The sequence below is a fragment of the Glycine max genome, chromosome 8 (genome assembly GCF_000004515.6).
Source record: "Glycine max cultivar Williams 82 chromosome 8, Glycine_max_v4.0, whole genome shotgun sequence".
Taxonomy (NCBI): Eukaryota; Viridiplantae; Streptophyta; class Magnoliopsida; order Fabales; family Fabaceae; genus Glycine; species Glycine max.
Genome location: NC_038244.2, coordinates 37,127,769 through 37,146,203, shown reverse-complemented (window position 1 = coordinate 37,146,203; position 18,435 = coordinate 37,127,769). Strand labels below are relative to the sequence as shown.

Genomic DNA, 18,435 nt, shown 5'->3' with positions numbered 1-18,435 from the left:
TTCAATTTGAAGCAAAGTGATTCAATTCACACGCATTTAGTTTTCCTTCGTCATTAATGAGATAAATAGTCACTTTTATCCTTAAATATGTAATTTGCTGACAAATGTATTTTTGTAAGATGAAAATAAAAAATTTAGTCTTCAAAAATGTAAAAAGTGCGATAAATATATCTGATCATTAACTTCTGTCCGTTACCATTAACAAAATAGTCTATGTGGCACAGAAGGATAAATTTGTCATTGAAATGATGATCAACGTGGTCATCTTTAATTGTCAGTATAGGGGTATATTTGTCATATAACATTTTTTACTTTTCATCTTTTCACTCCGCTGACAAATGTATCCCTAAAAAATGAAAATACAAAATTTAGTCCCTGAAAATGTAAAAAGTGCGACAAATATATCTAAACGTTAATAATAGATTGTTGTGACTAATTATTATAATTTTGAAAAATTTATAATTATTACGACAAAATTTTGGGAGAGTTATACCATATCAGTAAGTGTCGGTTTTCGTTATATAATTCTTAAGTTTCATCAACGGTTGAGACATGCATAAAATATTACTAATGGAAGTGAACTTTTATTGCTTTGGCGAATTCTTCTTACTTTTCTTCAACTACAAAAAAAATTAATTTTTTTGTTGTTAACTCTTGAATAAATGCTATCAACATAGGAAAGAAAAGAAATTTTACCATAAAGCGATAAGAAAATCATTGTTTCTATTTAATCAAACACTATTTATTTAATTGTTTTTTTTTATAAATTTTCATAATAAAATATGAATGTCTATTAGTATATACAATGACATCAAATTACAAATTATAATAAAAATTTGTTGATTTTTATTTTTTTTAAATAATACATAATTATATTTTATTGACTGGTCATTTAAAAAATCATAACCTTAAAAAAATCATTCCAAAGGAGATGATTGTTTTTTACAAAGTAAAACATTGCAATTACAATTTTCCCTAAACATTATTCATGGATTTAATTTAACTATAATGCTTTACAATAAGTATTTTTTTACTTGAACCTTTTATCAAGCATGAGTGTGTAAAAAAATTATTTATAGTTTATAAAACGAGTATTCTTTTTTCTTTTAGACTCAATTTAATTTACGAATTTGTTAAAAAAAAATTTTTGCAATCATTATAGTTTTTTTAAATTATAATAATTAGTCACATTCTATTGTTAACATTTGGATATATTTGTTGCACTTTTTACACTTTTGGGGACTAAATTTTGTATTTTCGTTTTTCAGGGACGCATTTGTGAGTGAAGTAGAAAGACGAAAAGTTAAAAAAATATTATGTGACAAATATGCCCTTATGCTGGCAATTAGAGATGATCACCTTGACAATCATTTCACGAATAAATTTGTTCCTTTGTGCCATGTACACTATTTTATTAACAGTGATGGACAAAAGCTAACGGTCAGATATATTTGTCGCACTTTTTACACTTTCGGGGACTAAATTTTGTATTTTCATCCTTCAAGGACGCATTTATCAACAAATTACACATTCAGGGACAAAAGTGACTATTTACCCTTATTAATTCCTTAAATAATATTAGGAGAAAAAAGCACACACAAAAAAATAAAATTAATGAAGGTTCAACTTGCAAGATTGTTATGTAATGTTACCTTTCTTCACATTTGAAAATTCAACTTCAAATTTTGCTGGCTAGGTCCTTTGTTAACATCAAGAAGCCATGCCAGAGAGAAGTTTATGTGATTAAGGTCACACACTCACATTCACGCTTTCTTTTGAAAGCAACTTGCGAGTTGCAATGAGTTAAAGTGAAGATAAGATATGTCTCTCTGAGTCAATGTGTTTCATTGTTCTTCCTTCAACACTAATCGCTAATCACTACACCAATGCACGTTATTGTTGTTGTTGTTGTCGTTGTGATGGTTTTCATTTCTTTCCTTGTCTTTTCGCCATATATTGTTCCTTTGCTTCTATTCTTTCACTCTCTGGAGTTTGGCTCTTTGTTGTGATGTGAAGTGAAGCCTCTATGTTGGTTCCTTCACCTTGCAAAGTTTTCATCTTTTTTCTTTGTACTATATTGCGTTGAATTGAACTTGTTTGGATTGTAAGTGTGGGTGTAGAGGGTGTCCAATTTTGAAAGAAAGCAAAAGAAGAAAAGTGAAAGAAAATGGTTCAATGGAAACCGGGTCGAGTTCGGAGTTCTTAGATAAGGGGAAAGCTATGAGGGGTGGCACTGGCAAGAGACATGATGTTGTTAGTGATACAAAAGTTGAGCCTTTTGTGGCAAGAAGTGATCATAATCCTAAAGAGTTGAAGTCATGGGCAAAGAGAACTGGGTTTGTGTCTAATTACTCTGGGGAAGTTGGGACTAGTGCCAGTGAGAATTTTGATAGTGTTGGGTTTGACGTGAAGAATGTTGATTATTAGAGAGAAGGACGGTCCTCTCCCAAGATAGAGATTGATCCAGTGCTGGGGTTGGTGAGGCCTAATCGAGACAATGAGATTGAACCGATTTTTGTGACCAAGCATGGAGACATGAGGGGTGAGAATGAGAGAGTTTTAAGGTCAAAGGATGCGTGGAATGGTCTAGTGGGGAGCTAAAACTAAAAGAGGAAAATTGGGGATGAGGCTGCTTTGGTTTTGGTTGGTGATGGTGATAAGAAAATTGGGTTAAGAGTGAATGGTGATGCTTATGGAATGACGGTGAGTACAAATCGCAATATTAATAGTCATGGAGTTTCTGCAGTTGCTCCTTTGCCAGAGCAGAAGAAGGAAAAAGAAGGGATAGTTGAAGACGTCAAGGTGAATCATTTTCCAGAGGGGGAGGAACCTGCTAGTAGAGGGTGGCAGGGAGCATCTGGATTGAAGTAGGGATCACAGAAAATCCAAATCTTGGTTAGTTTCAGATTAATTTTATGTTTCTCACATCTAAGTTAGAGTGCTAATTTTGAATAATTCTAAAATAGTCCCATTGGTTTAACGTGAATTTGGTTACTAAAATTCAATGTCTTAATAGTTATGCCTTAGCCTGATGGCAATATAGTATATTCTAATCAATTTCATTAATCATATGATCTTTGAATGGCATAGTATTATTTTTTTTGCATTCTAACTTTCTGGTATGTAGTAATGTTACTAGCTTCTGTGTTTGGGTATTCAAAAATCACAAGATCAATAATAGTCTGTTCAATTATAAGCTGGAGATTGATCCTCAAGTTTAAGTCCATGCATTATGAATTTTATGATGGAAAAACAAGCTACCACAATAACAAACTCAATAACAGAGTAATAGGCAACAAAAATAAATTCTCCAAAACTCGCAAGAACCTGTGAGGAGCACCAATAAAAATAGAACGCAAAATAGAAATAAAAAACACACAAGAGACACAATTTGTTTAACGTGAAAAATCCCTCAATGCAAGTGTAAAAACCATGAATCATCCAGACCAAAAAAATAACTCCACTATAATCAATAAAGATACAAGAGAGTCTCCAGCAAGTGTATTGAAACGTGCTACAAACAGACAAATCAAAACAGAGCCCTAATGCTTATAATAGAGACAAGAAGATCAAACCCTAAAAAGTAGAACAGAGAATGCAAAACACTTATCTTTGTCTCCAGATATCTTTTTGACAATCCAACCGAACAATTTGAAGTATCACGTGTGTAGAACCTGCTGTCAAAAAATCATCTTAATCCAACGATGAAAGAATTCGCAGTTGTAATCTGAAAAACACTCTCTGGTGGGTGTACGAAAATCACAATGATTTTCCCTCTCCTTTTTCTCTCAATGTTTTGTAACTATTTTTTCCTCTCAAATGAGTCTCTCTCACATTCTAATCTGACCTCTCTCCACTTAAATAAGTGAGACAAAATGAATCTTTTCATTTGGACCTTTATTCCAAATAGGAAAGGAGTCTAAAAGACCCAACATTTTAATAATTTAATTTCATTTATTTTGATAAATTAGTTTGTTGACGATGCATAGCATCTGTTATTTGGATTTGAGCATGGATGCCATCAAATTGGTTTGAGTACTTTTCAAAATAACAGGATTAAGACAAGTAGAGTAGTAATTTATGTGGAAGAGGGAGAGAGGACACATCTCAGGCCATTTATCAAGTTTTGTTTGATGAAGGGGCTTTGTGAATCTCCTCCTTCCCCATTTTTATTAACAAATCACCTTCACTGTCACTATATTATCTCATAAGTAGCAAAGTTATCTGGCTAAATTCTGCTTCTATGACTTACTAAAGAAGTTGTTACTTCTTTTGATTTACCTATCTTTAACTGCAGTACCTCTTATCTTTACGGCTTGTAGCACTACCTTTCATTGATTGGCTCGCTAGTATTAATCCCATTAATCATGGTACTAACCATGGGTGGAACAGATGTAAGATATGCCTTTATGCAATGACCCAAGGAAAATTGATATGTTAACTTTTCATATTCATATATATTCACTTTCACTCCAATGATGACAGAACGATACTGCTAATGTAATTTCCACAATGCTGTTTCTTTCCGGTGTCACAACGATACTGCATTGCTACTTTGGCACCCAACTATCTTTAGTTCAAGGGAGCTCGTTCGTGTATTTGGCACCGGCATTGGTTATCATAAATGCTGAAGAATTTCGTAATCTCACACATCATGTAAGTTCAATGACAGACACAAAATGTTCATTCATTGTCCTTAAGCTCTTTATGACTTGTACAATTACATCAAGTAATCTAAATCCTGGTACTGCATTATTTGAATCACCATATTTTTCCTTTTTGCTTCTTTGTGCATTGGGGCCCCTATCAGAGTTCTACCCAGTGAAGGGAATTTTTGGTTCACTAGTCACATTTAACTTAGATTAATCTTCTTCGGGTTGGTAACTATTTCCAGTTTCCATATTAATGCCTGCTTATAACTGCAGAAATGTAGGCACATAATGACGGAACTCCAGGGAGCTATAATTGTTGGCTCAATATTCCAATGTATCCTGGGACTTAGTGGTTTGATGTTTCTTCTTCTCAGGTAACAAGAAATTACATGTTATCTTTCTCGTGTTCATCAGAGCTTGATAAATTTCTGTTTCGAATGAAATATCTTTCATTTTTTCATTTTCTGTTTAAAATATCTTTATCTTTGTTAGTTCTCTAAGTTGCTACATTGTTAAATAATTATATAAAGGTGTATGTCATTTGTTAACATATTAGATAAATAGATGAATAATCTCATTTTTCAATGTTTCTTGTAGAATAATTTGAATTTAAACTTTAAAGCCTTTATGTTAATATTTTCTGTCATGGAATTTATACAGTTGCAGTAAAGTTCAATTAAGATGAAAATATGCATATCTTTAGCTTCTGCAACAATTTTGCATATATTCCAACGGGCTAGAATAGTGACATGACCACCACACTCTGCTTCTCTTCTTCAGAAATCTAGTTACGTAATACACTCCTTGCCTTGGCAATGCATGCAACACTGAAGCCTCATTTTTTGTTATTTAGGTGGCAACCCTTAAATTGCAAATAAATCATATTTTGTGCAACACGATTAGCCAGGCACGTAAAATTGACAAGTAATTAAACTTTCTGTTATTTATTTATTCTCTCTTACATGGCTCTTTGAATATGTAGCACAGTTTAGACATCTAGAAAAGAATAATTAGGAATAGAATATGTCTATGCAATTATAGGGGGCATTTGATAGAGTTTTGTTTGGCTTATAAATGTTTTATATGACATTATAAACTCAATTTAACTTATTTAAATAAATATTAATAAGAAACTTCTTAAAATAATCGCCTTTAAGTTAATTTCAGAAAACATCACAGTCAAGCTTATGAATAAGCCCTCATGTGATGAACTTTTAATAAATGAGTGCTTAATTAATTTGTTTATTCTAATGTGTCCTTAAATCACTTAGTATGGTGTGAGTTTATGCTGGTGAATGAAGTGAACACAAAAGCTACTGAAATTTTATCTGAGGAAAGCTATTAAGACTTGAGTCTAATGTGTTAATTCTTTGCAATTTTATAACAATTTGTTATAACTTCTAGGATAATCAACCCAATTGTGGTGGCTCCAACTGTTGCTGCTGTAGGTTTGGCATTCTTCAGCTATGGCTTTCCACAAGCTGGAACTTGCATGAAAATTAGCATTCCGCAGATAGCATTAGTTCTATTATTCACACTGGTGAGTACTAAGAATTTCAAGCAGCACTAATATAGATTAATCCGATGCATTAAAAGTTTTTGCAATGACTGTAAATTTCTTTCTTGACATATTAAAAAGCCCGTCTGTGTTTGTCTCTTACAAAAAAAGTTATTGGCTTTTGTCCTTAAATGGTTTCAGTTGTTTTCTGGAACTCATATCTTTGTTTTTTATTTCTTATTTGAAGCATCTTCGAGGAATATCTATCTTTGGCCACCACACATTTCGAATTTGTGCTGTAAGTATCTTGAATTTATATGTTCCTTGTTTGATTTTGACTTTGACTTTTTAAGACACGACGTACTACATTATGTGCTTTGTAGTTTAGATGATTCATAAACAATATAACTTGTCGTGCTGGTAGCTTGTATGTTGAATGTAAAATTCTATTTTTCGTAAATAAATTAGAAATGTTTTTAGTAAAAAAATAATAATGAAGTTTTAGAAAATGATGAGATTTTTATAATTAAATAAATAAAGAAAAATAGTTATATTAAAATAATGGTTTGAAGAAAAAAAAAATATATTTAATTTATTCATTTGATAGGAAATAAAATAGAGTTACTTTTTATAAAATAATAAAAATAAATAAATAGAATAAATGATAAGTTATAAGTGTCCTACAGGCGTGTTAGGTCAGTTTCACAACGACGATTCCTCTCAGTTTAGTTTTCCCCTCTCCTCTTCTCAAAACCCTCACATTTCTCGTATATCATCAAACCTGTTCTAGAAAAACGACGATCTTGGACTCATTTACGATTGGATGGTCGTGAAATTTAAGCACCAGGTTCGTAGCTCAATTCTGAGCATTCTCACCGTTGGAAATTATGAAAACATGTCGGAGCTGAGAGAAATATCCATCGCATTGTAACTTTTTCCTTTTCCGTAGAAACCCAAAACTGTCTCGATAAAACTAAGATCCCAAATTCTTTAACCGTTGGATTGTCATGAAATTTTGATATGTGGTTCACGACTCATTTCCGCATGTCTTCACCGTTGGTATTTATCAAATAATGTCTATGAAGGGAGAAAGATGCATCGCACATAGGACCATGGAATGGAGGCTTCAACCCCTTCTCTTTTTCGTTGACGTTTTGGGAACCCTAACAGAACAACCGGAAGAGGAGTTTTAAAGAACACCAGAAACATCCGAATTGATAACGGAGAACGCTTGAGTGACTACATCGAGGTAAGGGATGAATTATTCACAATTGGACATTAGTGAAAACATGTGTAGAGATCCTTAGAGTATCAATTGGAATGGGTTTTGGGGTGTTTCCATAATTTTGATTTTATCCTTATAATTATAACTGTGAATTATATACGTTTGATGAACCAATTAATGTCCCAATGAGAAATTGCTATGAAATTGATGTGTTCTTGTGTTGAGTGTGAACCCTACAAATTGAACCTTTTTCTAATTAGCGTGAATTGATCGATGATGAAATTAAGTAAGGAGAGATTTAGCGTAAGAGGGAGTGAGATATTGATTTTGTATTTTCTCCTTTTCATGCTTTTTAGTTTTTTTTTATAGTTTAAAATTAATATTATATTTGAAATTGACCAAAGATTTCTAGTAGACTTTGTGTTGTATTCTTAGATAATATATATGAATTCTTGTATACTTATATATATGGGAAAGTGTTCATATAATTATTTAGAATTGGTACATTGAAAGCTTACTTTGAAATTCATGATCCAATATGATGTATGTTGCTAGTCTTATATATATATATATATATATATATATTATATATTTAGCTGTATATTTATTTATATTAATAATTTATGTAAATAATATTGTAGTGTTGTTATAATATGATTCCAAAAATTATTCAAGTGTTGGAATTTGAGAATATTATGATTAAATTTGATGTACATGTGTATGTTGTACCTTATGAATATCATTATGAATGTTATGAAGATGCATAAATAAACATGAGGCGCAATGATACACCATTTTGGGATTATGAAACAAGATGTTAAATTGTGGATATGATATTTGGTTGTGAATAAGTGTGTGTATTTAACACTTATGTGACAATAATTATGTTGAGTTGTGAATTATACAATAACCCGACCAGTGTAGATATTGAGAAAATGTTTATGCGCGGTGTTAAAGAGAAAGTGTAGGTTTCCTATTTAGGAACCAGCGTTAAATTGTAACACAATGTGTTGAACGTGTTTAAAATATGAGTGTGAGATCTTGGGTATTGTATAATTCATGAGTAGTGTTTATGAATGAAATATGTGATGAATTGTGAAATAACATGTTATTTTGAGATTATAGTATTGTTATTGAGATTGAGTATAAGTGCAAAGTTGAACATGTGTTAATTTGTGAGATACGTGTAAACATGTGATGGTAGATTGTGACATTATGAGATGTGAAATTGTGAATGAGTTTTGGTTGTGAATAAGTGTGTGGTTAACACTTGATGTGACATTACTTGTGTTGTAAGCTGTGAATTGTACAATAACCCGATCAGTGTTTATCTTGAGAAAAGTGTTGATGCGCAGTGTTAAAAAAAAGTGTAGGTTTCCTATTTAGGAACTAGTGTTAAATTGTAGCCCAACGTGTTGTATGTGTTTAATATACGAGTGTGAGGTCGTGAATATTATATAATTCATGAGTAGTGTTTGTATGCAAAAATTGTTTTAGGGGTTGGACCTGAATTAGGAGGGAGAGGCCCCGACGGACTCTTCGGAGTGTAAGTCTTGGGGGTAAATACACACAGTTTGAATGCTCCTTTAAGCATGTGTCAATCCCACATAGTTAGAGCATTCTTGCAAAACAGCGTGACCCTGACTGGTCTCCCTGTGATTTTACTTAGTGAGAGTAACCTGACATACTCATTTTGTGGTGTGTCCTTGTTATGTAATCCTAAGCGCCTCAGGATGATTTTTTACTGACATGATACCACATTGCATATAGGCTTGAGTCTTAGCATAACTGTTGCATAATGCTTGTTAATTGTTTATTATGAAATTGATGTATTATTATGTCTTGATCAGAGTGTGTGATTCTTGTGTAATGTGATTGATGATTGAAAAGTGAATTTTGAATGACAAAGTGGTTGAATCACATGAGTTATATTTAAGTAAGTTATATCTCATTTATATGGCATGTATATCTAGTTGGCTTGTTTTTCTACTAGTTACGAATGTGATAACTCACTCCCCATGTGTTGTTTGTGTTTGGATCCTGTGATGATCTTGAACTTTGTATTCGAGGGAGCAGATGACTAAGTGAATTGCTTTATGGAACCTTGTGTTGAAGGACATCGGGGTACAATACTCTGATAGGATGTGATTGGGACATAAGTTCCTATATTAATTGCATGATGTTAATCTATTTTATTTTACCTCACTGATTTAATAAAATATTTTTGTAAATTTTGACGGCCTTATTTTGAGCCGAATATATTTTTAATAAGTTTTTTATAATAATAGAGTGAATGTGAACCTTTTACCAATGTGAATTTATTTACTGATATTTTTATATATTTTATTTATTTATATATATATTGGGATAGAGGGTGTCACATTGAAAATCATACACATAAAAAGTAATGTTATAATTTGCTGGTTTCATTGTCTCTGATCATCCTTTCAAAACACACACATTGTGAGGAAAGAAAAGAGAAGAGAAAATTATTTTAGCATAATGACTTGCGTGATCAAACTGGTCAACATCTATGGAGCCAGTTTATATAGAAGTCTAATCCTGAAATCTTATGTAAATATCACGATAAAGTTTTAAAAAGTTAGAACTCTTCAGCAAGGCACCAGATATGTCTTGAGGAAATTGAAGTTATGCACACTCAGATTGACATTCCTTGACCTTGTTTGATTTGTGTAATAAGTGGAGATGAATAAGTTAAATTAGAGGGAAAAAAATAAAAAAATAAATGATTGTATACTTCATCATCATTTGTGTCAATTAGTTGACAACTTGAGATTACAAAGTTTTCCTTAACTAAATGTGCATATACCAACAAATTGTGTTGACAAACTCTTCAATTTTTGCAGGTTCCCTTGACAGTTACATTAACTTGGATATATGCGTCGTTTTTAACAGCTGGGGGAGGATATAACTACAAAGGATGCAATCCCAATATCCCAAGTTCAAACATTTTGATTGGTGCATGCAGAAAGCATGCTTATACCATGAAACATTGCAGGACTGATATATCCAATGCACTGTTAACTTCTGCATGGCTCAGAATACTTTATCCTTTACAATGGGGTTTCCCTATTTTCCATTTCAGGACTTGCATAATGATGGCCATAGTGTCGCTGGCTGCCTCTGTGGATTCAGTAAGTATATTATTTTGAATGCTTGCAAGTGCAAAATATCATTTGCTTGGTATTATGACTCCCACGATTAGCAGAATAGGAGGCTCTATATGGTATTTTAAGGCATGAGACTTTCTCATATAATGAACTAGTCTTTTGGGTTAGTCGATACTTTCTTTGTGAGTTATGTTTGGTGTCAATGTTGTGACTTCTGAATCCCACATTGGATCTCAGAAGAGAAATGTTAACAATACACTCTATTTGTTGATATTACAAATTATAAATTTTGGTAGATTTTATTTTTTATTTAATAACTTTCTCTTTTGATTATGTAATTTTTAAATAAATTTTAACCAATAATAGAATATGTTAAAAGAAGAGTATTAGAGAATGTGTTGCTAGCATTTCTTTTAGGTAGAATAAATAGCTTTTGAGATTCTTAACACATGGGACTGTCTCTTTAGTCTTTAGATTGAGAAATTCATAGAGGGGCAGCAAAACCAGTACAACGATAAAGATATTTTGTATTCTTTTAATTCAATAAGTGCCATACATACACACACAAAAGGGAAAAGAAAGACTATAAAAAAGTTTGTTAGATAAATGCCCGCAATTGGTTGAAGTTTATTAAAAAGGATAAAATTGTGTAAATTCTACTAAAAAGTATATATAGTAGAAGAAATGTGTTAGACATTTGTGTTGTTACTGTTAGCACTTTTAAGTGGTTATCATAAAAGTCTCAAACACCTTTTTTTTTTAAGCTTAGAATTAATTTTCATGCTGAAAGCAAGGATCAAATATGATTTGGAAAGAAACTAAAATTGTACTAAGTGAATGACATGTTCATTTTCCAGGTTGGAACATATTATTCTGCATCTCTGCGAGTCAATTTGAGGCCTCTAAGTCCTGGAGTCGTGAGCCGAGGAATTGCATTGGAGGGTCTCTATAGTATATTGGCTGGTCTTTGGGGTTCGGGAACTGGGTCAACCACCTTGACAGAAAATGTTCAGACAATTGACACAACAAAGGTGGCAAGTCGTAGGGTGGTGGAACTTGGAGCAGCTTTCATGATTCTCTTCTCCTTTATGGGTAAATCAACAAAACTTTTTGACATAAATCACAATTATTTGATACCAAAATTATTAAACAACCTTTCAGTTTGTTATTTATTGGAGATCCTATATCAACTAGTGATATGATCAAATTAAATTATTTAAGACTTATTGTATTTTTTACTCCCAATTTTTTGATTTCTTGCAAATTTTATTTCTAACAAATTAATTTAGCATATTTTACCTATAATTTTTAAGAAACTTGTGGATTTTATCCTCTGTCATTTTACTTCTCCTAATTTTTTTATTTTTGACAAATTTAATCCTCAAATTTTGTTCTTGTTAATTGATAAATGATTGAGGTAAAATTTGTAAGTTTTTTAAAAGTTGAGTATAAAATGTGTCAAATTAAAAAGTTGAGAATAAAATTAGTCAAAAATTAAAAAATTAAGGTTAAAAAATACAATTAAGTCATTATCTAATTGAAGAGCAACTCTCACTTTATAAACTAGTTTTGTAGGATTGATTTAATTGAAAGAAACTTTAATCCAATTTCCCATTTTATTTTGTAGGAAAAGTGGGTGCTCTTATTGCTTCCATTCCTCAGGCCTTGGCTGCTTCGGTACTGTGTTTCATTTGGGCTCTTATAGCAGCTTTAGGCCTTTCAAACTTACAGTATGGTAAATGTGCCAGCTTCAGGAACATGAAAATAGTTGGTGTTTCTTTGTTCCTTGGTCCTTGGTCTATCAATCCTTGCCTATTTTCAACAATACAAGCCTCAAACCAGTCTGATACTACCTGCTTACCTGTTACCTTATGGGGCTGCATCTAGTGGACCATTCCATTTTGGCAATAAACAAGTAAGCACTTTCTCTGTGCAGACACCCCTTGCATTCAGTAGAAATTAAATAGTATAAGAAGGAACAAATTTCATAGGCTATATGTGAATATGCTAATCATCAAGTTGGACTAATTAAAAAGATTGCAGATACCCAATGGGTGTAGTTCAAGTGACAACATCGTCGAGTTTGTGGAAGAGAATCTGAATTTGATCCCCACAAAATATACTTTTAAGAAGGGGTAAGAAGTCTTAAGTGTAACTAAATCTCAAACCGAGTAATTATGATTATTATTAATAAGAAAAAGATTGCAGAATACGGCTACAACTTGCAATTGCGATCAAGATATAGTTACACCTTAAAAACTTTGATGTTGTGATTGAAATTTGAAAGCATACTAATATCACGTAATTATCATCCATAACATTTCTATGAGCTTGTGTACAAATTTGACTTAATTACACTTTTTTTTGTGTTTTTTAGCATCATTTCTCAAGGTTGACTGTCCATTTTCTCCCATAAATTTGATATTCTCATTCTTTTAATAGTCTAATTTTGATTCACTTGTTAACTTGACATTCAATATTTAACAATAATATTGATATGACAAATATGTAGACATAGATATGTGAAAGTATAATAGGATGTAACATTAGCATATATATATTAAATATTGAATGTCAAGTTATCTGATAAATCAAAATTGTACCATTAAATTTAAAAAAAGAATGGGAAGATCAAATTCAAAAAATGACGACGTCAAGAGATCAAGAGTATAATTAAGTCTACAAATTTTCATCAACTACAAATTTTCATCAACTAAAAACTACTAGCTACTTATATTTTTTTGGTGAAGCTGAGCTAACCGTGTCATTTTTATCCCCCCAAATGTTTCAGCTTCATTTTGCCATCAATGCTCTTATGTCCTTAAACATGGTGGTAACACTGTTGGTGGCATTCATACTAGACAACACTATCCCAGGAAGTAAACAAGAACGAGGGGTGTATATATGATCACGAGCAAAAGATATTGCAACTGATCCTTCTCTGCAATCTGCATATTCTTTGCCAAGGAAAATTGCTAGGTGTTTCGGTTGGGCGAAATGTTTGGGAGTCTGAATATTAAGCTATGTCTGATTTCTTCTATTTATGGACTCATGATAACATTGAATTCTCTGATCCCTAGAGCTTAGAAGATATTGAAGCTTCCCTGAAAAAAAAAAATATTGAAGCTCATGAAGAATAAAAACAAATATACTTGGATTTCGTTACAGCAAGGCCAAATAGGAAATAGTTTAAAACTGATTATGCTTGTGAATAGCTGTTTTAGATAGGTCAATTTGTGATCAAAGCAAAACTAAATAGAAATTATTGTACTTGTACTTTGTATTTTTTTTTTAAATCAATTAATGGCTCAATTTTTGTAGTTCCAGTTTGATATTTGGGTTGAAATAAATGACTGACAATTGAAAAAATGCAACAAATCTATATTTGTAGCCTCTGGGCTCAACCTTCCAATGACATGTTAATAGTTGGATATGGAATGGTTCATCAAAGCAAAAGGGAGATGAAATCAAAACCCACAATTAAATTGTTTTCCTTCTGTTTACTTAATGAGGGGATCGTGCTGCCATTTCTTGTGTATATGTATGTTTCATAACAATGAAAAAAGAAAAGAAAAGGAAAGTAAGGCATCACAGAATCGCAATTCAACTGGTAGTAATTGAATTAAGGGTTAATTATGTCGTTAATCCTCTAAGTTTTTGGTAATTTCTATTTGTAATTTCCGAAAAGAGTTGGATTGGTCTTAGACTCTGATAAATCATTTTGTTCCCATTTCTAGTCTCTCCTGTTAGTTTCTTCCATTAAATGTCAATGTGTTGTCCATGGGGTGCGAAAAGGTCAAAATTTGATTCAAAGTTTCCCTCAGTGTATAGCTGCAAAAAATAGTTTTGTCAAAATATAAAAATAACCGAATCCCACCAACAACGGTTGACACAAGTGGTGACAGCTTGTATCCCTTAACCAAGTAGTCCAAAGTTCGAATCCTGGTTGGCCAAGGGTATGGAATAAAAATAAATCTTGTTGGGAGAGAAATATTCACCACCTTGTGTGCACTCAAGGTCTCCGACGAAATTAGTCATCACTTTCGGCGAGACTACTTTGTACCAATACCATGTTCAGCAAAAAAAAAATAATCATTTTCGTTTTTAAAAGTGTGTAACACTCAAGGTATGAATTTGTTAGCGTCACACACTTTTAGGACGAAAACGGTTATTTACCCACAAAAAAATACCTAAATTACAAACCAGTCCCAAATCCAATCACTCACTAGTGCAAACAACAATGTCATAAAACAATAAAGAAGGAAATTGTGAAAAGTGAACAAAAAGAACAGTCATGGTGTCCCTTTTCCCCCAAATCCACCAAACCCTAAATTGTCATCACACTTTGAACAAATCTGCAATGCAACACCAAAAACACATTTCTCACATCAAATTGCCACATCACAAAGCCGCCACCACCTGCAAAAAGAAAACATCAATAGGAGAAAAAAAACAACCATGCATCACCACTGTTGGGGTTGTTCAATTCAAACAGTCATGAACTATTCCAAAATGCAAATATGGTTCGCTCGAACTGAATTAAACTACAAAACAATTCAGGCAAATCGAACCGAACTGTTTATAGGTGCATTGAATCGAATTGTTAAGAACTGCGGTGAACAACTTCGAAGTTCGAACTACAATGAACTATTCTTAGAAGAGGTTTAGTTTTTAAAAACTGAAATAAACCACGGTCAATTCAGTTATTAATAAAAAGAGTTAAATTATTTTTTGAATAGTTCAGTTCGATTTAACATCAATTCAATTCAGTTCAATATTTTGCCCACCCCTAATTATCATAAATATAAGTTTTTTAATAAAATAGAAAGTTAAAATGTTTTAACTTGTTTAATAAATAAGCCTTATGTGAGTGTCGCCTATAATGTGAGTGAGCAATCAAGTCTCAAGTTTTGATTGAATGTTGTTGACTTGTGCTAGGGCGTGAAAATTACCATCGATCAAACCCAAGGTGCTTTCGTTGTCTTTAAAAGTTACCTCCAACAATGGTGACCGATGATGAGTTTATTTTGTGGGGGTAGATTAGACAGAGGAGGGTGGCTAGAGAGAGAAAGAAGAAACGAAGATGGAGAGGGTCAGTGAGAGAAAGAAGAAAAAAGAATCTAATGCAAAGGACACCACATGGTTGTGGGGGTGAGATAAATCCAATGGTCTACAAAAGTGGTACGTAATAAATCACTTATAGAAGTGGACCATGCTAGCCTTCGTCCAAAAAACATCATTAACTCTACCATATAAGGCCAAAGGACATTACAAAAGGTGTTTTAATAACAATATAAAAACATAGCAAACAAGTTAAAAGACTTAATAACATCAACATGATTGAAACCTAAAGAGCTAGAGGCTACTACTTAGACACTAGTACAAGGTCTAAGGTTGGGGCAACTGAGGGTGTCAAATATCATCTAGATCAGGTGCTCCTTTAGCATCTAGCTTCTTAGAAATGGTTTTCAAACACTCTTTTAGCTCATTGCAGTCTTCCTTGTGTACTCTCATCAACTCATCCATCTTAGCCAACATCTCCTCAAATGGGGTCATTTGCTTTTCTTCAACATCTCCAGTTGTGGAGTCTTTGGGCTTCTTAATCCACCCATTACCATTATCAGCTTCCACATACCCTATCTCATTTCAGCATTTTAGTCTTTATCTCAAAATTAGGCTCCACAAAGTCTTTTATCTGGTTAAAGATATCCACCTTGAAGTGATCCAAAATCCATGAGATGACAATTGCATAATTTGAATGACCGTATCCTCTTGTTCTTCAACATGTTTGCCTTGCATCAAACAGATTAAGAGAATATTCTCCTTAATCAATTGTACATGGTTCTGTTGGATCAAGTGGCCTCGGAATAATTAAGAAGGGGGGTTGAATTAATTATGAACGTGTCTTGACTAATTAAAAATTTATCCTTCTTAATGTTACTAGATTCAATTAGGCTTTACTACTAAGTTATGAGAAAGTAAAGAACAAAAACAATAACTTAGACAAAAGTAAAGCGGAAATAAAAAGTACACAGCGGAAAGATAAAGAGTGTAGGGAAGAAGAAGACAAACACAAGATTTATACTGGTTCGACCACAACCCGTGCCTACGTCCAATCCCCAAGCAACCACCGGTTCTTGAGATTTCCAATAACCTTGTAAAATCCTTTACAAGCAAATATCCACAAGGGATGTACCCTCCCTTGTTCTCTTTGAATAACCAAGTGGATGTACCCTCCACTTGAACTGATCCACAAGAGATGTACCATATCTTGTTCTCAGTATTACAACCCAAGTAGATGTACACTCTACTGTGGAAGCAATGTCTTCCAAGGTTATTTTGATGATGCCAAAGAATCAAGAGTTAAGCAAATTCTAAAGATTCAAGAATCAAGATTCAAGAACAATCAAGATCAAGATTCAAGATTCAAGAATCAAGAGAAGACTCAATCAAGATAAGTATTAAAAAAGTTTTCCAAAACATTGAGTAGCACAAGAAGTTTTCACAAAATCATTACCAAAGAGTTTTACTCTCTGGTAATCGATTACAAAAATATAGTAATCGATTACCAGTAATTTAAAACGTTAAGATTTCAAATTTCAAGAGTTACAACTTATGTTTAAACAGTTTTAAATCATTTTAAACTTGTGTAATCGATTACACAATACCTGTAATTGATTACCAGAGCTTCTAAACGTTTTAATTTTCAAAATTCAAAATGAAGAGTTACATCTGTTGATGTGTAATCGATTACACCTTAATGGTAATCGATTACCAGTGACTAATTTCAAAAAATACATTTTCAAAAGTCACAATTCTTCAATTGACTTGTTTCTGAAGATTTTTTCAAAAGTCACAACTTTTTTAAGTGACTAGTTTTAAAGAAATTGCCAAGAGTCACAAACTTTGACTTGAGTCATCAAAAGATTATAAATATGTGACCATGGCAATGAATCTTTCCATCATCCTTCAACATCTTTATAATCAATCATCAATCATCTATCTTTCAATCTTTTTAACCATCATCTCTCAACATCTTTCAATCAATCTTTCAACAATCTTTCAATATCTTTCTACAGAATTTTTCTGATTCATTTCTCTTCATCTTTCTAAAAGTTTTTGATCAACACTTTCTCTTCCAAGAAAATTTCTTTGTTCAAAAACTTGTGTTATTCATCTTTTTCATTCTCTTCTCCCTTTGCCAAAAGAACAGAAGGACTAACCGCCTGAATTCTTTTGTGTCTCTCTTCTCCCTTACAAAAGATTCAAAGGACTAACCGCCTAAGAATTCTTTTGATTCCTCCCTTCCCCTTAAGCAAAAGATTTCAAAAGACTAACCGCCTGAGATATCTTTTGTTTCCCCTTACAAAAATTCAAAGGACTAACCGCCTGAGAATTCTTTGTCCCAACACATTGGAGGATACATCCTTTGTGGTACAAGTAGATGGCATCTACTTGGGGATTGTTATACTGAGAACAAGAGAAGGTACATCTCTTGTGGACCAGTTCAAGTAGAGGGTACATCCACTTGGTTTTTCAAAGAGAACAAAGGAGGGTACATCCCTTGTGGATCTTTGGCTTGTAAAGGATTTTACAAGGTTGAAAGAAATCTCAAGAACCACAGGTTTCTTGGGGACTGGATGTAGGCACGGTTTATGGCCGAACTAGTATAAATCTTGTGTTTGTTTTCTTCTTCCCTACACTCTTTAATTTCCGTTGTATACTTTTAATTATCGCTTTTATTTTTGGTTAAGTTTCTATTTCTGTTCTTTACTTTCTTAACTTTGTAGTAAAAACCTAATTGAATCTAGTAACATTAAGAATGATAGAATTTTAATTAGTCAAGATACGTTCATAATTAATTCAACCCCCTCTTTTTCATTATTCTGAGGTCACTTGATCCAACATCTACTTTTACCACAAAGGATG

At 32.6% G+C, this 18,435-nt stretch overlaps 1 pseudogene; it reads left to right on the top strand.

The window, feature by feature from the left end:
• Window positions 1-2,175: 2,175 nt before the first annotated feature.
• On the top strand, window positions 2,176-13,519 carry LOC100814938 (nucleobase-ascorbate transporter 11-like; annotated as a pseudogene).
• Window positions 13,520-18,435: the final 4,916 nt, after the last annotated feature.